This window comes from Callorhinus ursinus, unplaced genomic scaffold (assembly GCF_003265705.2).
Source record: "Callorhinus ursinus isolate GAN/ISIS: 27379988/994484 unplaced genomic scaffold, GSC_fseal_2.0 scaffold42, whole genome shotgun sequence".
NCBI lineage: Eukaryota > Metazoa > Chordata > Mammalia > Carnivora > Otariidae > Callorhinus > Callorhinus ursinus.
In genome coordinates this window covers 12724661-12745341 of record NW_027397104.1, presented here as the reverse complement: position 1 = coordinate 12745341, position 20681 = coordinate 12724661, and the positions used below count along the sequence as shown (strand labels likewise).

Genomic DNA, 20681 nt, shown 5'->3' with positions numbered 1-20681 from the left:
TTTCTTTCTTTCTTTCTTTCTTTCTTTCTTTCTTTCTTTCTTTCTTTTCTTTCTTTCTTCTTTCTTTCTTCTTTCTTTCTTTCTGTCTGTCTCATCACAGCTGCCTGCATTTCAACTTTCCACATTGAGCTAGTGGGCTTCTTGCTTCTGATTTGGAGAGCTCTAGAGATGCTTTCCCTTTCATCTACTGCACTGTTCTTGCAGAGATTAGTCACAACAGCAACGTGATCTTAGTCATTTCTTCTGCTGTGCAGCTGACCCTGAAGCAAAGTAAAAGGGCACACTATTTATAAATCAAGCGGTTACAGGTGCAGAGAATAGATAAGAGTTTAGCTTTGTCCAGGTTGGGAGACCATTCTTATTGAATTTCCTTGTTTAGGGTATTCCAGTGCAGGCTCAAATTTAGAGTCAGGTCTAGGGTTGTTTTTTGTTTTTGTTTTGTTTTGTTTTTAAGCATGTATCAGTTTTTTTTTTTAAAGCTGAACTTACTCCCACTTGAGCTGCTTGAAAATTCTGTCATTGTCAGAGTCTGTATCATTGGTTGATTTGTTTTTTCATTCAACAACTGTTTATTAAGCACTTGCTATAAGCTAACACCATGATAGGAGGTGACAAAATGGCAAGGAAAACAACAAAATCAGTAATATGTAAGAATACTCGCTCTGGCTTCTCTGTGTGAACAGAACTATGTGAGCACCCAGGAGAGAGCTGCCCCCTCGGTGTGGGCAAGGGTGGCTCCACACCCTTGCCTTTTAGTTGACACGGCCCTTGCCTCCCCCTGTTATCCCCAACTGGTCTTGCCAGACTCCCTCTTTCTCAACATTTTTCCTTCTCCGTCATTTTCCACCCAATTTGGATTTGTAGCTGTTACTTGTTAATAAATACTATTAATATTTATAATATAATATTACTAATTATTACTTACAATTAAGAGTCACTGATTTATCCGGGAAGGGAGAGGGACGGTTCTGGTTCTATCTCCTCCTCACTCCCTGGTGATGGCTTATATTAATTTAAGTCATTCTACACGCATGCGCTAGGAAACACCATTCCCAGTTTGGTCCCTGAAATTGTCTCTTTTCTATTTTGTTTGAGTCCCCTAAATTCTTGGAGGCCTACCTACTTTTATTTGCTTGTTTGTTTACGTAGGGTATTTTGTGTGTGTGCTCTCGCCCACCATAGCCTTTCTTGCCTCTTGAATTATAGAAGTATTGAATATGCTAGTTTTCGGTAAATTAGGTTTGTTTGATCCTACCACATGTTCAGTGTTTTTATCTTGAATAACCTGGGTGTTTTTTTTTTTAACAGTGTGTGTGAAACTTTCTTTCCCCAATTTATTCTTTTGAGTTCAAGGGTTAGATGTTACATCCCACCCCCCGCCCCGACACGCACACCCTGTACACAGAATTGGACTTCAGAGGCTCATTTTTAGTATTAAGATGTTAATTCACACAAAAATAACACAAAGTGCTTATGCTCATGGAATAACTGTTGATTTGCCACAGGTTTAGTTTTTCCTTTTTCTTTCCCTTTTCATTTCCTTTCTTCATTTCTTACTAATCTCACATTCGTCCATTCTTTATTTCTGTAACAAAAAATCCAAAATATGTATGTTTCTAGCACTTTGCAGGCACAGTGTGTACACAAACGAATAGACAAGGAATCTGCCATGGTAGATGGGAAAGCATATGGTCTGAAATATCAAGAAACACGAGCTGGCTCTATGTTAGTTTTGTCCAATACATATTTCATGTTGGGTTTGACTCTTGATGTCTGTGAACCATCTATGACTTTGGGAGAATTTTGTTACCAATTTAGTTTTTCTGCCTTGGAGCCTTAAGCTCTGTGCCAGGCATGTTGAATTTTTTTAATAAAGCTTGACTAAGACACAGTATCTGTATTGAGGCTTACCACTGTGCATTTGGGAAAATTGCTTTTTCTGTAAAGAAACCACCTCCTGTCACCCTGGCCCCAGGTAATGGGTTTTCAGATGTATTTAGGAAATCTGGTCATCCTTGCTGCCTCTTATCTCTGCGAGTGACCGAATTGAGTTGGATGAATATTTATTGAGAGCCCACAGGGAGGAGCCCCCCAGCTTCTGCATTAGGTTTGATACCGAAGTGGGCAGTGATGGGGGAGGAGAGCCATCAGAAGAGACAGGAGCAAACTGAGGGTGGCAAGAGAATTCAGGAGTCTGCGGTGTCTATGGTCTTAGAAATATTTTAGGGCATAGTGGGAAAGCAAGGTGAACTTTTTCTGCAAGGGCTTGGAATACTTGGCTGCAAGTGGGAAGCTACATATGACCAACACAATTAGGCCTTGGCTCTCCATCCAACAATGAGTCAGTGTCAGGTGAGGCTCTGACGCACTCAGAGTTCTGGGCCAGCAAACATGTGCAACCCTGAAGCGTCTCTGTCTGATCTTGGGTTCTGATATGACTGGGAGGGAGCAGTCTGAATCGCAGTGCTCCCTGAAGTCCCCAAGCAGAGTTCTGTTCGGCAAGTTTTCTCTGGGACGGTGTGTGAGGAGCTGTGAGGGGCCATACCTGTCCAGTCCCCCATCCCAAATCACAGAACATTCCTATTCATTTTTTTTTTTATGGTGCTTCAAGAGACGTGGGGAGTACAAAAGTCACATAGATATTTTTGCTCTCATTTTTTGAAATGACGTGTATTGTGGGTAGGAAGTATGGTTTCTCAGGTTCTTTGACTCCTTGGTTTCAACTCAGGATTGAAATCACTTGCAGAATTTCAAGACAATGCAAAAACAAAGGGTAGTCTGTTGCTTAAAAAAAAAACAAAAAACAAATGATGAGTTGGGGAGAAGTTCTGTATCTATACCACAGTCACCTTTTTAACCTTTTGTGAAGCTGCTCTCAGTTACAGGCACATACCTCTTGGAGGTCATCAATGGCTGTGCCTAAGTCTGTGATTTTCAAATTAGGGATGAAATGGGTGGGAGTAGGGACGCAGTGGTGTCAGGGGCTGGACACAATAAATCCTAAAATCTTTAATTTATGTCTTATCCATTCTTTTAACAAATATGTCTTAAGCACCTACTATGGGTGCTAATTATTGTCAAGAGATACAGAAGCATATAGTCTTGTATGATTTTTTAATCACATGTCAAGAGGGGCAAGTTTCAAATTCTTTTTCTCTTTGGGACTTGAAGGCTTTCTCCTGTTTCTTTCCTGTACTGCTCCTTAAAATGAGAGTCTTTATGTCCTTTGAGTATATAATAAGCAAAGAAAAGGAAAGTATATTTCCGACTCTTAACTCTTGCAGAATAGTTTTCGAATAAACTAGTCAATTAAAGTGCCATAACTGTTTAAAGCATGCATATGAATAGAACATATTAAATTTATGAAACATGTCTCATACTTGTTTCCATGTAGCATTTGTAACAAGGCAGAAACTGCCCCCATTTTATAGATGGCCACTCAGAGGTTCAGCAACTTGACTCTAGTCAGAGCTTGGACTGGAAAGGGGAGTCCAGTGCTCTTCCCTTTCTCTTCCTTTTGCATATTACATTTCTTCCACAAATGTCCAGGGCAGCTGGATAGTGGCATTCCTTTCAAACTCCAATCAAAGTGACTCCTGCAATGGTGGTTGTTGTTTGAAGTATTAAGTTGTTCATTGGTATCTTTCCTCTATAACAAAAGGGAAATATGACACATAAACATCCTTGAAGAAGACATGTACCTTGATCTGCAAAGACATCCACAAATATTCTGATCACCTTGTAAACTGCATCAAATATGTTTTTTTAGTTATTTATTTTTTCAGGTTTGGGTTGCTTATATGGATTTAGTTTTAAAGAGTCTGGCATTGTTAACATTTGTTTTACTCTAAAATTTGTTTTTGGTCGAACCAGAACTTCTCAATTTTGGTGTAGTAGTATTTATTGATTAGTTAGTACATGCTGTTATATGTTGCATTTTTAGGCTGTCCTAGTAACGCTGTAAGAAAAATACTGTTATTATTTTGCTATTATAGATAAGAATGTTGAGGCACAGAAAAATGAAGTGACTTGCCCAAGGTTATTACAGCTAGCAAGTAGGAAAACTGAGGCCTGAACTGGGCTGACTGTTTTTAACCACAGCATTATAATGCTCTGTCTTGGCACTGCAGTGATGGGTGTGTGACTGTTCCAAGGTCACTTAAGGGCTTTGGTCTTCAGATTCATTATTTGTGAAAAGAGATCACACTAGATAATTTACTTAGCAGTATTCCTTATTTACGTACATTCCCTATTTAATCCTCACCCTATGGACCTAGAATCCTAACCCTAAATATAGACAGTAATCTTTATCCTCCGCATTTTACATATGGGGGAAATAGGACTTAGATCAAGTACCTCCTAAAGGTGCCATAGCTGGTGTAAGAACTGAGATTCAAATCCAAGATTTTAATCAATATAAGTAACTGCCTTTCCTCTTTAAGGGCTTGTGTAGCTGTAAAATTCCATACATTGAATCCTGGCTTTTTATTTCAAAGACACAATAATAATATGTTTGTTTCATAAAGTCATGAATTTATAGTTCCTCCAAGAGATGACCTTAGTCTACAAATGGCTGCCAATGTTTGAGAACCACTGACACAGATAATGGCAGTAACAATGAAACATTGTGCTATTAATATTATTATTTTTTCGAGGAGTCACATGTGTAACAAACAGGATGTAACCGGACATGTTAGGCAAGCTGTTGCTAACTCAGAAGACTAAAGGGGATTAAATTCTCATTATTACTCACAGTTAGTCCCCAAATATCTGTGTATGTTCAGTTTCTTCAGTTTGGCAGGAAGTTTTAGAGAACCAAACAGCATGCCCTTCCGCCCCTGGCATATTCATAAGCTATTTTGGGGTGAGTCATCGGAATTCTGTGGTTTGTATATCCTGAGGGAAGAGAAGAGGCACTGTATGGTTAGCATTTATTTGAAACTGTTAGTTGGGGGGAAAATTCTTTGATAAAAGTTCAACGTTAGGTAAGAAATGCCTGCGGAAGGATCTCTCCATTGTTAGATTCGGCTCATATTCACGTATCTGGGAATATCACACAAATTTAAATCTTCAGACAGTGCATAAGCTCAGCGCGTGTACCCAGGTCTGGTGTTTAGTTGGGGGTAATTAACTGAGAATTCACAACCGCTGAATGACTCTTCTTCTGACCTCGGAGCCTCTGCTCCCTAATGTCAGAGTAATGTTCGAAGTTGGATAGAGTTGTAGATACATGAAAACCGAGAGACCAAGCCAAACCCCTGAGGTCCGTCGGATGTGACCAATATTGTAACTGTGGATCATGATTTTTTTTTTTTTTTTGGTGTTTTAAGCCATCTTTGTTTTGTGAATTGTCTACTTTAATCATAACATCTAACTTCTGGTGGGTTCTGTAAATATTTTTGTGTATCCACCATGCAAAATATTCTCTTTAAAAAATTTGTGGATTGTGATTAAATCACTCCAACAGTAAAAAAAAAAAAAAAAATAAGTGGGTAAGAATTAGTTTTCCTCCTTGTAACTACAAGGGAGCCTGAGGGGGAATTCCAGGCTTTAAAAAATATTTTTCTCCTCTCATCAGGAAAAGAAACTGGTTATTATTGGAAGAAGGAAGAAAATACAAGTTAGTTGGGTGCTTATGGTGTGTCAGATGCTACAATCAGAGTCCAAAAAGTCTCATAGGGGCGCTTGGCTGGCTCAGTCTGTAGAGCACGGGACTCTTGATCTCCAGGTTGTGAATTCAAGCCCCACATTGCACGTGGAGTCTGCTTTAAAAAAAAAAAAAAGGCCCAAAAAAACTGTATAGATCTTTTTTTTTTTTTTTTTTTTTACATATAAAGAAGACTGTATAGATCTGAGGAGAGTGTTACTTTCAGAATTGCAATGAGCCTGTGGTCTACAGCATCAGTGGTCTGTAAGACAGGGTGACCAAGGAAGGGAAGTGGTAACATCTGATACCTGTGTGCAGTTATCCATGTGATTAGGACCACCTGACGGGTGACTGTAGGCAGACATAGTCATGGTGGACAACTCGGATGGTCCTCATATGGGGTGAGTTAAAATATTGCCCTGTTTTCTGTAGAATAGGGAAACTACTGTTTGATCCTTAAAATGGTTTTAGATGGAACGTAATTGCGCATTACAGAGCATTGAAATACATAATGAGTACAAGTTCTCTTTAATTTCCTCTCCGTTTCCTGATTAGGTCAAATAGGAAGTTTTAGTTCTGCATCAGTAACATTTGAACTCTTCTTGGAGCAGGCCACCATCTTTCTCCCTAGACTTGAATAACAACTTATTCATAACACTTCTTTGCACAGTTACATCTCATGTATGGCAAGTGAAACTGATTTTCTACTTATGTGGGGTAGACATTTAAAAAATGGATCCATATAAAAAAGTGAGTTGGTTTAAAATAATATTAACTATATAATCATGCAAGTGATTAGCCGAATGGGCCATGGGGGCTGACCTGAAGAGGTTACTCAGCATATAAAACTTGTATAACTTTGGTGATTAAGAGGCAGATGGTTTTACAAAAGAAAATAAAAACTTAGTTTGTATTGGTCCTCCCTGCTTGTCCAGAGTAGTCCTCCTCAAAGTATTGTCCATAGACCAGTGCTGGTCTGTGAACTTTTGTCCACCTGGAAGGAGAGAAGTACAGAAGTTGCAAATAATCATTTAGACACTTTTATAGCTTATCACCATTGCTTTGACATTCAATCACATGTAATGTCTTTCCAGTAACTTATTTTTATTGTACAGTATTTTACAAAAGCACTGGTCTGGAATGGATTAGAAAAGAAACGTGATAGTTTCAGAAGCACTGATAGAGAGTGTATGTTTAGAACAAAAATATAACTAAGGAAAGTGGCAGCCTAAGCAGTCCCAATAAAGGAATATGTGCTGATGTTAAGTACATGATCTTCGTGGAATCTAGAAGAATGAGAGTAAAGAGTACGTCTGTAAGGCCTGGGACTGTCTCAGTGTTTTCATTGTTGAATCCCCAGGATCCAGCACGGTGCCTGGCATGTGGTAAGCACTGTACACATATTTGTTGGATGAATGAATGAATGAATGAGTAAATGAATAAATGAACTATGGTGTTTGGCAGGGGGGTCTAATGCAATCACTGGAGAGTATGCTCGATTGTAGTACAGTAGTAGTTCATTATGTTTTCCCGGGCATCTCACAACACTGTTCAGTTCCCTTTGTTCTGATTATATAAACAACAAGTCAGCTTCTAAGTATTAATTAGGTTGTCAATGTACCTCGACTCCAAGAAGGTGGTGCCTTAATTTAAAATAATTTCTAATTCCAGGCTATATACCACAACAGGAAGGATAGGTTGGGTTATGTTTCAGTAATAAACAACCCCAATGTCTCAGCAGCTTAGCCCAAGAATCATTTCTTTCTTTCTCACACATATGCCCAACAAGGGTTGACAGAGGGCTTTGCACCTTCTGGTCATCTCTGTGCAGCCATGATAACCATAGCAGGGGATGTGGCAAATCACACCCTGCCTCTTGGAGCTTCAGCCTGGAAATGACACATTTCACTTCTATTTATATTTTCTTTGGCTAAAGCAATGAGCATGTCTAATATCAATGGGGTGGGGGAAATATAATCCTACCATGTTTTAGGAAAGTGAAAAGCAGGAAATATTTTGTGGAAAGTGTTGACATATACACTCACCTATTGTGAATTATATTAACAAGCATTAATATAAGCATTCCCTCTTTGATTGGTCTTCTGTGACTACCGTCAGCACTGAGTTTCTGCCCTTTCAGATCTCTGGACTGAATCTTGAATGTGGTGACCCCTTGAACGTAGGGCTATTTGTATCCCTTTGCCTCAACCATCAGCTCACTTACTTAAGGCCCTCTGTTCTCTGTTTTTTTCTATAATTTCAAATAACCTCTGCCAGAGCATACCAACTCCTTTGGTTCAGATTCCTTCTCCACTGACCAGACTTTTCTGCTGAATACGTCTTTCCATAAGAAGGCAGGTGATGGGCCTTAGATCTTGGTCAGGAGATTTCTTCTAGTGAAATTTTAAAAGGACTGTGAATATAAACATAAATATTCTTACGTGGGATTGTTAGACTGAATCAGCTTCCAAGCACTAATCAATCCTGAGAAAAGCAAGCATACCACATTTCTAGATCTGCAAAACTGAGTGGTAGGTCCTAGGTCCTTAGTGATCTATAGATTCTTCTTTCCTTTCTTTTTTTCTTCCTTCACTTCCTTCCTCCCCACCTGCTTTCCTTCCTTCCTTTTTTTCTTCCTTCTTTCTTTCTTTCCATCCATCCATCCATCCATCCATCCATCCATCCATCCACCTACCTATCTATCTAGTGTATCTGTGTTCTTCCAAGGCAGGACGTAATTACATTATCTAGATTGCGCTAGAAAGGTTACTTCTGAAGTGCATGAAAACTTTTACTATCTAATGGAATATAAAAGATCTTCATCCCCTTGGCTCGGTTGTTAAGCATCTGCCTTCGGCTCAGGTCATGATCTTGGGATCCTGGAATCAAGTCCCGCATCAGGCTCCTTGCTCAGCAGGGAAACTGCTTCTTTCTCAGCAGGGAAACTACTTCTTGCTCTGCCTGTCTCTCCCCCTGCTTGTGCTCTCTCTCTCTTTCTCTCTCTCTAACAAAAAAAAAAAAAAGATCTTCACCTCCTTAAGATATATTTACATAATTTGCTTGCAAATTTAGCAGGAAATAAAGGATTTTCTTTTATTTTTGTTTGTTTGTTTGTTTGTTTGACAGGGGGAGAGAGAGAGAGCACACAAGCAGGGGAAGCGGCAGGGAGAGGGAGAAGCAGCCTCCCTGCTCAGCAGGAAGCCCGACGGGGGGCGCTCCATCCCAGGACGCTGGGACCATGACCTGAACCGAAGGCAGACGCGTAACTGACTGAGCTACCCGGGCACCCCAGGATTTGATTTTAAAAAGTGGCCTTTTTGTTAGCATTATGTGGACTTCCAAAATTAGTGGAAGCCAAATCAAGATGAGTGAAATCTGACAGCATACTTGAGAAGCCCATGACTTTCATAATTATAAATCAAAATATCAATATTTGCCTCCCCTACAGACAGATGAGAGAGGGAGGTAGAGGTTTGAGACATCTAAATGTGATCAGTAGAAACAGTCAAATATTACTGAGCTTCTTTCCCCAAACCCTTTCGACCAGGCTTTTCCCCCAGCTGCCTATATTGAACACATTAACAGAATGGTTTCCAGATCTTTACAGCATTGTGCCAGTGAATACAGACTAATTACCCAGATGAATAGTAAGGAGGGAGGGATCTTTTATTACTCCTCAGTCAGCTGTTGCACATCTAGACATGTAGCTAATAATTTATTAGCCTCTAATTTTGGAGGCTGGCTCTAGATGATAAGCCTTATAAAAAGCTAACAAGGAGATGCTTTTGATAAGGTGGTAAATCATTAAATGGAGAAATGACCAGTTGATTTATGACTTTACTGGAATACTTTAGACTGTGAAAGATAAACCTTTCTGTTTTGCAAGTGATATCCCAGCTATCCCTTAAAAAATTTAAATTTGGATTACACGGTGCAAAGGAAAAAACACATTCTGGCTAACTTCAGACATCTTCAGTTAGAATAAATGCTCACTACTCGGTACTGGTGTCCTATTTCCTCTCTTGACCACATAGGTAGTTGGTTCAGAAATATTTGTGCCAATGTTTCCTTGGGAGCTGATAAAAATGATAGAATTTATGAAGATAAGCACACAAGAGCAATATAATTTTTTTATAAATATGATTATAGCAGTATTTAGCTGAGAATTTCTTAGGAATATACATAACTTTGTAATAATTTAATTAGGCATACATAAAAGAAATTCCTGTAACTATAATTATTGTTAGTTTTGAAGATTTTATTTATTTATTTGACAGAGAGAGACATAGTGAGAGAGGGAACACAAGCAGGGGGAGTGGGAGAGGGAGAAGCAGGCTTCCCACCGAGCAGGGAGCCCGATGCGGGGCTGGATCCCAGGACCCTGGGATCATGACCTGAGTTTAACTATATAACCCAGGCACCCCTAACTATAATTATTATTTACACTCTTAGGCCAAGTTCTTCAGGGGTCACTTGGGGAAAGGTGTGTGGAGGACACATGTCATGACATGTGAAAGCAGGAATCATGTGGAAGACACATTATATAGACATGGCACAGTTACAAATTAGTTGAGTCAGATTCCATGAATAGCTGTAAAAGGCTGGGAAAGACAGCTATTCTCTCTGGTCCTCATTTGCCTAGAGAGTGGAGATATACTAAATATAATATTTCCACACTATTTAACTTGCCATGGTATATGATTCACTTTCTGAGCAAAAGCATTTTTATGTGTGTAGTTGTATCCAGGTAGAAAGAGATTGCTTCTTATTTTTTCCTTTATTTTTATAACTAACTTTTTTCTTTTTTTAAAAACAGATTTTATGAAAATAGTTGCTTCAGCCTGTTATGGTAATTATAAAAGTTACATGCATTATACAATAGAATATTATTCAGCCTTTACAAAGAAGAAAATAATCAGACATATCATGCTCATGAGTGAGAAGACTCAATGTTGTAAAGTTGTGTATCTTTTAAAATTAATTTATATACTTAGTGTAATGTCAATCAGAAAATTAGTGGACCAGTGTGGACAATATGCCCATATGATCCTGAAGCTCATCTGGGAAAATAAATGGCAACAATTTCTCCTCCCTCTCCTCCTGAGGAGGTGGAGGTCTGGGCTGAGTGAGAGGTATAGATGGGAGGAAGGTGAGGAGGCAGGCTGGGTGCAGAGGACCAGTCATCACCTGGGTCATCTTGTGATCCACTTTCAAAAGGACAAGGGCAACTCTTGGACAAGACTTTGGGCATTTCCCACTGGGAAATGAGTGCATTTCCACAATCAACAAATATTCATTGAACATCAGGCATGATTCTAGGAATCAGGGATGGAGCAGTGGACAAAACAAAATCCCACGCTTGGGGAACTTAGGTTCTATCTGGAGAGGCAAGCAATCAACTTGAGTTTTGCTGAATGATTCTTAAGCCTTACAAGAGAGACCTGGAAACACAAACCAATATCCTAATGGAATAAATTAGTGATTCTTAAACCGTTCGTCTTGATTTTGTTTTTATTTGTCTTTATTTCCAACTCATGGCAGACAGATAGTTTTGGACATCTAGAATCTTTTGCTTAGATGTTGTGATACTACCAAAGGTTCCTACACACTCTCAATTTTTGTCCTTATTTCACTCAGAGGTTCTTGGACCACACTGAGTAGCACTGCAGTAAAAGACCTCTGGAAACATCTTGTGGATAGACAACAGTACGATAGACAAGCTCATTTCTAGTGCAGGCTGGCTGGAGCAGTCATTTTCCTCCATCTCACTGGTATTTCACTGTTTTTCCCCTTCATTCACACAAGAGCACTTAGATTTCTAAAAGTTATGGTTCCTCTACCCTTCAAACTCAGTCTCCATGGCAGGAGCATGAAGAGTGCCAACAGTGACAGGTCAGCCTGGCAAATGAATAGGAGTCCAGCCTTTGACCTACATTGTCTTGGGTTCAAATTCTGAGTCTTTGCCTGCTAGCTCTATACCCATGGCTACTTTGAATGAGGAATGGTGTCTACTGGGAAAGAATATGGGTAATCTTCAAAAAGAGAGAAAGCCAAAAGCAGGGGATGGTCAGAACATGTTTCCCTATTTTGTAAAATGAGAAATATTAGGCATTTTCATTTTTGAAGGTCCAAAAATTAATAAGTGATCTACTTTCTTAAATTCTAATTCAGTTTTTCCTAATACCCAGGTTCCTCAGGCTCTCAGGCATGCCCAGGGCCTTGGTCAAATTATGTCAGAGGAAATTGCTGTTGACTTCAAGAAAAGTTTCAGACCTCTCTGAGCAACAGTTTTCCTATCTGTTAAAAATATAATAATGATACATATGGTGGTGATCCCACTGCAGTCTATAAACGTATCAAATTAACATATCATACACCTTAAACTTACACATTATATGTTAGTTATACCTCAATTAAAAAATGATATACACCTTTTAGGGTTGTTGAGAGTATTCGATTAATTAATGTTTATAGAACCCCTAACACAGAGCCAGGAGCATTTGAAGCACTTGATAAATATCAGCTATTATCTTAGAAAGAAGAGTTGAACAAGCAGTTACTGGTTTATACAGACCAGCGATTTACTGGTGATTATGCTTTACCTCTACGGCTAGGGTTTCTAAATTCAGGACTCCTCTGTGCACTTCCTGAAAAGTATTTTCCTGATTCCTTTTCCCTTCTGATTCTCATACAAAAAGAAGGGGCAAGCCAGTATAGGATTGTTTCTTGGGGTTTAGTTCACATTTAACTTTTGAATTAGACTCTGTGGACCCCACTTTCCCTTTACCTTATGGCTTGCACTCAGAGAGAATTTAGTTACAGATCCTCTTAGTTTAGGCTTTTTTTAAAAATTTTTATTTATTGAGAGAGAGAGATAATGATAGAGAGAGAGCATGAGATGGGGGAGAGTCAGAGGGAGAAGCAGACTCCCTGCTGAGCAGGGAGCCCGATGTGGGACTCCATCCCAGGACTCCAGGATCATGACCTGAGCCAAAGGCAGATGCTTAAACAACTGAGCCACCCAGGCGCCCTTCTTAGTTTAGGCTTTAAGGAGATAAAGACAATGTGTCCCCGAAAAGCAAACTGGGGCCACTGAGGTTCTTCAGAGGAGGGATGTTTTGAAGAGCCAGAGGCAGCTCTGCAAGCAGACAGGGTGCCCTTCCACAGAGATCTCAGTTCTTTCTGGCCCCAAATAAGGTCATCTTTGGCTCATTTCAGTTTCCCTCCCCAGGCAGAAGCAAGCCCAGTCCATGGTGGTTTATCACTTCATTTGGGAATTGTTTTTGACTCTCAGACATAACTATGTCTGAAATCAAGATTAATGTCTGTGAATCTGGTGAACAAAATGGAAATAAGGGCTGAAAATTCCCCTACCTACCTTGAAAGGCTAACCTGGAGCGAGAGATTGTTTTCTGGGTCAGGTTTATCTTTCCAGGTGTTTTGCAGAAGCCCAAGGAGCCAGTCAGTGGGTATGAGTCATCTGGCTGTGGTAAGATCAGAAATTCCTACAACTTAATATAGGAGTCCAGCATTTGAGGCAGGGAAAGTGAAGGGAAGCGGCTCTCTAGGCTTGCATCACTCCCCTCCCCCCCCCCCCCACCCCCGGGGGGCCGAATTTCCGTCTTAAGTTTTGGGCAGGTGCAGATCGAGACACCTGTTTTCTAAATCTTGTTTTTCTCCTTTCCTCTTCTGTTATTTTCTGTGCCCCGCCCCCCCGACTCTCTAAAGCCAGGGCAAGCACTTACTCAAGTTGAATGTGTGGAAGCTCATAAGCAGAAAATTGATCGTGTGCGCGCGTAAAAATGGTTAAAAGCGAGAGAAAGTGGAAAGAGGAGAGACAGAAGAGGTGGGGATGGCAAAAAGCCCTGGGAAGGAGAAGGGGACCCGCGGGCAGGCAAGGAGGGGACGCGGAGCCTGCAAAGACCAAGGGGAAGAAGTCCGTGTTTATAACTTTGCCAGCTGGGGACGTACTTGGCCAGATGGTGCTTTTCTATTTGCCCACGCCAAAACTAAAGAAAACGGAAACGATGGCACCTGATGTGTTCAGGGAAAAGCAATTGCTGCAATTCACCTAATTTAAATGTTAAGATGTTTAGACATTAGAAACCCGCCGGGAGCACAGTTCGGTACGTTCAAAATTGCTCAACAGCTCGGGCAGTGCCAGAGTTCAGGGGCCCCCAGGGGTTCTGTCCCCTGCAGCGCCCTGCAGGGAGCCAGGCAGTTTGGGTGAGAACAGCATTCGCCCGTCCCAGGCCTCCGTGGTCTGTCGTCCTGAAGCCGAATGATACAAATCCTAATTGAAAATGAAAATGAGCAGCTCCGATGCCCCTTGCTTGACAGATACACCCTTTCATTCACAGAGGTCGGAGGTTCCTGTTTCACTACTCAGTACCGCTCTGTCCCTAAGAACCCGGGAGTCCAAGAACCCGGACAACTTAAGTTAGTTCTCAAAAGCGACCATGAAAAAGAAAAGTGCTCAAGTACCTTTTCTCTCATTATTTTTACTTGGAGGACACCTAGCGGCAATTTATTGGCTGTGTTCTTCAAAGGCAAACGGAAAGAAACCACGATGCAAAGCTGGTTGGGGCGAGGGGGGCGGGGCGGGGCACCTAGTTTTCTCAACGCCCGCGCGCGCGTTGGCAGGGACTTGCCTTCAGTCTGCGGACACGTCTGCCGTGGCCCTGGGTGCCGCTGGGGCCCTTGCCAGAATCTGCAGCCAAATCCCCTCTCCCAGCCTCCACGCTTGCCAAGCGAAATTCCCGTGGCCTAATTGTTTCCCAAGTGGTTCTTAATGAGCTCATTGTTAATTTGACACCAGTGACCTCTTTTTAAGACTGCAGAATGGCCACAATCTGGTCAATCTGGTCACTTCATCAACTAATCAACAGATACGGATGGTCTGCCTTAGGCCGACATTTGGAGGGCGTTGCAAAGGCAAGATAAAGATCTACTGGAACCGTTTTTTTACCCTCGTAACTTCTGGTGGCCAAGCGTGCTTTCCCAGCTGTGTCCTTAGAGTCAGTGACCTGATCTGACTTGCCTTTCCCTCATCTGTGAAGTGGAGGTGAGTGTACTCAGCTCATAAGGTGGTTGTGAAGATGACATAAAAGGTTTCAAAGCTCTGCTTCTGGCAAGACAACCCAAGACAAAATGATTCCTATTTTAACTATAATGTGAGCAAGTCTTCAGGTGAATACCAAATTTTAGAAATACCTTAATACTTCCCATAAGAGTTCACCGATAGGTAAGGCTTCGTCACATGCAGAGTAAGGACTCTGGGATTGCACGTTATTTACTGACTAAAGAACAGACTTGTATTTTGGGATTAGTTCTCAACCCACAAACTCCCAGCAAGGGTTCTCACTTGCAATTCAGATCTGGCTTGCCCCAGATCTGCCTTACAACTCTGTTCCTTGAAACCAAGGTAAAGCACATGCAGTTAAATCTGGGGAGGCAGAGTTTCCCGTTAATATATCCAGCATCAAAACTGGATGTTTTAATAAATTCCCTGGCAGCTGTGGTTCAGGAAGGGATGACATGATCTACTCTTTGCCAGGAAGGCGAGTGATGCCTAATTTTATTTATTTATTTATTTATTTATTGATTGATTGATTGATTGCAGTTGGCTTAAGCTTACACAAGATGGTTTCCTTGAGCCTCACTGCATTTACTATAGACTTCAAACATTTTAATATGACCGTCAAGGAGCCGCATATCTAGTCTCTGCCCACTCCTGCAGCTTCCTCTTGCACCACTCTTGGCCTTGCTTATTATGTTCTTACTCATTAATTTTTATCCATGAACCAACTGAGCTCTCCCCCGCCCCCGTGAAATCAACACAGGAGTGTTCTTTTTGGACCCCTCGTTCACCTACTTTTCATTTGGCTAACTCCTTCCCACTCACTTTTTAGGATTCAGCATCATCTGGCTTCCCGAGCGTTCTTTCCTGATCCTAATCTAAATTTGCTCTTTTCCCCTATCCTGTCTCCTTATACTACTTCCTAGCACCTACTGTAATTTCTAGTTATGTGTTCCTGTTTGTATTTGTTGGTTTATTGTCTATGTCCCCACTAGAAATATATGCTCAGTGAAAAGAAGAAGATGCCCCTTTTGTTTGTTTCCTGTACTTAGCAAGGTGTCTGGTTCATGCAGGGTACTCATTATTGAGTGACCGAAACCAAATCTGCTAATAAAAAACGTTCCTGGATCATTTCCACACATGAACACACCCAACATTTCCCTTGACAAAGCTTTTGTTTTGTTCAGCAGCCTTCTGGGGAATCCCCTTTGCCTCAGAGATTTCTGGCTACTGATAGTTTCAAATGAACAAAAACTGGTTCCTAAGAAGAACCTTGATCTTCCTACCATTCAGAAACACAATTTTTCCCTCCTTAAAACACGAATTTCAATGAATATTTCTTATACATCATGTATGCAGACTTATAATAGCTCAAATTCCACTGGGACAAATTCCCATCACAACACATAGCTGTGTCATGAAAAGATTTTTCACGTCCTCAGCTTGTGGGCTGAGAACTAATTCCACAATACAAGTCTGTTCTTTAGTCAGTAAATAATGCACAATTCCATAGTCTTTACTCTGCATGTGACTAAGCCTTACCTAGCAGTGAACTTTTACGGGAAATATTAAGGTATTTCTAAAATTTGGTATTCACCTTAAGACTTACTTGCTCACATTATAGTTAAAATAGGAATCGTTTTGTCTTGGGTTGTCTTCCCAGAAAGCAGAGCTTGAAACCATGTCTTGTACGTAAGTAATTTATTTGGGAAGTGATTTCATGAGACAGAGAAGGAGGGAAATCCTACATGAGGGTGTATTATTGAACTTGCTGCTGTGATCAGAGGGGCTAGATTCCCCCAGATCTCTGGAGAGCCTGAAAAACTCATCGTCGGCAAGCTCTAGGTCTAGTAGACCTTTTCAATGGCTTTTATCAGAATCTGTCTTCTAGATACCTGGCTATTTAATTCAACTCTCATTTCTGTGCTATTTCTTTTTTTTATCTTTAAATTTTTATTGTTATGTTAATCACCATACATTACATCAGTTTTTGATGTAGTGTTCCATGATTCATTGCTTGTGCATAATACCTAGTGCTCCACGCAGAACATGCCCTCTTTAATACCCATCACCAGGCTAACCCATCCCCCCACCCCCCTCCCCTCTAGAACCCTCAGTTTGTTTTTCAGAGTCCATCGTCTCTCATGGTTCGTCTCCCCCTCCTATTTCCCCCCCCTTCATTCTTCCCCTCCTGCTATCTTCTTTTTTTTCTTAATATATATTGTCTTATTTGTTTCAGAGGTACAGATCTGTGATTCAACAGTATTGCACAATTCACAGCGCTCACCATAGCACATACCCTCCCCAATGTCTATCACCCAGCCAACCCCTCCCTCCCACCCCCACCACTCTAGCAACGCTCAGTTTGTTTCCTGAGATTAAGAATTCCTCATATCAGTGAGGTCATATGATACACGTCTTTCTCTGATTGACTTATTTCGCTCAGCATAACACCCTCCAGTTCCATCCACGTCGTTGCAAACGGCAAGCTCTCATTCCTTTTGATGGCTGCATAATATTCCATTGTGTATATATACCACCTCTTCTTTATCCATTCCTCTGTCGATGGACATCTTGGCTCTTTCCATAGTTTGGCTATTGTGGACATTGCTGCTATAAACATCGGGGTGCATGTACCCCTTCGGATCGCTACATTTGTATCTTTGGGGTAAATACCCAGTAGTGCAATTGCTGGATCGTAGGGTAGCTCTATTTTCAACTTTTTGAGGAACCTCCATACTGTTTTCCAGAGTGGCTGCACCAGCTTGCATTCCCACCAACAGTGGAGGAGGGTTCCCCTTTCTCTGCATCCTCGCCAACATCTGTCGTTTCCTGACTTGTTAATTGTAGCCATGTGCCTGGTGTGAGGTGATATCTCATTGAGGTTTTGATTTGGATTTCCCTGATGCCAAGAGATGTTGAGCACTTTTTTATGTGCCTGTTGGCCATTTGGATGTCTTCTTTGGAAAAATGTCTGTTCATGTCTTCTGCTAATATGTGTATTATAAAAGCATTTCAGATTCCTCCAAAGCTGAGCCACTTTTCTATTTTTATAGCTCAGCTTTGGAGGAATCTGAAATGCTTTTACAATACACATATATATTACTATTGGTGGAAAAAGTAATACATAGAAATTTGGGGGGTCAAACACAAAATTCTTAGTGTAAAAACTATTATTCTCTGGAATTTTGATCTATTCTCTTTCTCTTTCCTTCCAAGTTTTTACTCTCACCTAAGTCTGACTATTTGGTCCTATTAGGAAAAACAGTTGTTGTGTGCATGTTTTAAAGATGTCTTAAATTCTTTTAACCAGGGAGACACCTTTGTGTTCTATAATAAATTTGAGATTTATAAAGCAATCCCCGGGAGAAGTAACAAATGAACTTCATTGCATCTGTGAATGACTGTATGTATATTTCACAGCAGAGGACAGTTCCGATCTTACAGATATTCATTGTCTGAGGATAGTGAAGATAAGCACTTAAACTCCAGCCAACATAGTGACTGCCAATAAATAATACATAAATAAGAGGCAAGGTTCTCAGGAAAAAATTAGATTTCTTTATCTTTTGTTCAGGAATAATTCAAATTAACTATCGTTTCAAAAGTCAGATGTTTCCGGAAGGAGTAAGTGTTGGGGTGTGTATGTGCGTTCTGCTGAGAGAGAATTATAACCCTTCTTTATCTTAATGCCAGTTGGGTTAAACACAAACACATATATCTTTTATTGTCTAGCTGAATTCAGCCATTTTGTAAGAATAGCCATTTTTTAAAAGATTGATTGATTGATTGATTGATTTATCAGAGAGAGAGAGAGAGAGAGAGAGAGAGACTGAGCAAGCAGGGGGAGTGGCAGGCAGAGGGAGAAGCAGGCTGTCCACTGACCAAGGAGCCCCGTGCAAGACCCTGGGATCATGACCCAAGCCAAAGGCAGATGCTTAACCGACCGAGCCACCCAGGCGTCCCAAGAATAGCTATTTTAGACAAGGTCTGGGTAGGGAGGAGGAAAGAGAATTTTGGAGCTTGGAACAGCTCAAGAGGAAGGCATGCCTGGTCGCCTTCATGCTGAGGACCTTCAGGAAGCCGGGGGTACATATGGGGACCCTCGTGTAGGAGATGGGATAGAATCCCAGCTTCGCCACTTACCAGCTGTGTGACTCGGGTAAATCGTTTAATCTTCCTGGGGCTTAGAGTGTTTTCTCATTTGTAAGGTGTGAATAGTAATAGAACGGTCTCCCAGGACTGTCATGCTAATTAAGTGAGATTAATACACAGAAGATGCTCAAGGCATAAGCACTCAGTAAATATTCATCTCAGTCTTCCTCCCCCTCTTCCTCCTCCTTGTTTGCCTTCTTCCTTTTCTCCTTTGACTTCTTTTCCGCCTCGGTCCCCTGGTGGGGAGAAGACAACAATGTACCCGGAAATGCAAGACACCTCAGAAAAAGGAGGCAGAGAGATAGGACAGATAATGCCGATGAGTCATGGTCTTCCTCCTTTCTCTTCCGTGTCTCCGTCCACCCCGTCAGCCGTCCGCTGTCCTGACATGGAAAAGGCTGCACACAGAGCTTCGCCTCATGTACCCACTGAGCCCCTGGCACCGGGGAGGGGTGTAGAGAGGTTTAGGCAGCACTTCTACTAGGGTGGAAAGGTGAACACGATCACCTCTGAGGCACGTGGTTCTTTACACGACCCCGTCGTGTCCTTGGACAAACAAACATGGTTGTGAGCACCCCCGGGCTGGCTCCACTATGGAACATGTGTGTGGCAGGGGAGAGGAGTCTCAGCTCCCATTTGATCACAATGTCACCATGTTGGGGTCCTTTCGTGACTGTCTCCCTTTCCAGTCCCTGAGCACTGACACTCCAGCCCAAACACTCCCAGCCGAGAGCTGTTGAGCGCTCACTAGGAGCAGGTGCTCTTCTGAGTGCGTTCTGGGCATTACCTGCTTTCATTCTCAGTCTCCGAGGTGGGAGACATGGCTATTACCCCAGTTTGACAAAGGTGACACCAAGGCACAGAGAATTAAAGTAGCAGGATCAAGATGAAACCAGGCCACTCGGGCTTCAGAGCCTCCTTCTGAACCACTGACCTCTCAGGCCCCCCTGTATTCCACTCCTCATGCGTGGCCTTCCCATCTGTGCTTACAAGCCATTACAAGGCTGTGAATTCTGTGAAGGCATGCCTTTTCCCTGGATTCTTCACTGGGAGGCTTCCTGTTATTCTTAAAAGTTCATTCAGGCAATAAATGCTTATTACACTCTATTGTATTTCATCACTTATTTCTCTCTTCCACCAGACCGTTAGGCCTTGTTTCCTATCCTTAGGCAATTGCACTGGGCACGGTACAAAGGAGGTGCTCAATAAGGTCTGCAGGTGGAAAGAATGAATTGTGTATGGGGTTGAATTTTTTTTCAGGATATGAGTGTGTAGACACATCAAGCTATATATACTTGTGGTAAACCTTGAGGATCGCTGAGTTGAAACACTTCACAGCTTCTCTTTATGGTGAAAAGGCTAACAATTCCCCAGGTGGTAGCTTGCTTTTCTAAGCAAAAGAAGGAACCCGCAGTTTTACGCTAGGATTTCCATGCGGTGTGGAATTTTGATCGGTTGGCACTAGGTGGCGACAAGGAGCCTCGCAGGAAAGCTCAAAAGAAACGTGAACTACTGCAACCATGCTTCAGATTGTGCTGGGAAGAATTTTAAAGATGATTATTTTTTAAGATTTGCAAAGGGGTGCATTATTTGAGCCAGTTAGCTGGTGACATTTATTCTCTGATGCATTTTTTCCTCCACTAGTTATCTTATTTTTTTAAATGGAAAGATCTTATGCTTTGTTTCTTCACGTTTCCCAATAACCTAGACTGTTTTCAATATCCAGGTGAAGGCTCTATTTTGAAGATTTCTTTCTTTATTTGAGAGAGAGAGAGAGAGAGAGAGAGAGAGAGAGAGAGA

General features: G+C 41.4%; 2 long non-coding RNA genes across 4 annotated transcripts in view; one reads left to right on the top strand and one right to left on the bottom strand.

Moving 5' to 3' along the window:
* The window catches only part of LOC141370693 (uncharacterized), a 171939-nt gene that overhangs the window by 98951 nt on the left and 52307 nt on the right, over positions 1-20681 (top strand). The window lies entirely within an intron of this gene.
* On the bottom strand, positions 50-14246 carry LOC141370668 (uncharacterized). 3 transcript variants are annotated; one of them, XR_012374924.1, is made up of 7 exons: positions 14132-14246; positions 13026-13152; positions 7693-8060; positions 6470-6641; positions 4754-4896; positions 3381-3649; positions 50-260 (listed from the first exon to the last, which is right to left on the bottom strand). It is a non-coding gene; the product is annotated as an uncharacterized lncRNA (long non-coding RNA). The 3 variants fall into 3 exon arrangements; XR_012374922.1 differs by having other exon boundaries at positions 7932-8060; XR_012374923.1 differs by lacking the exon at positions 50-260 and adding an exon at positions 2682-2784 and having other exon boundaries at positions 7932-8060.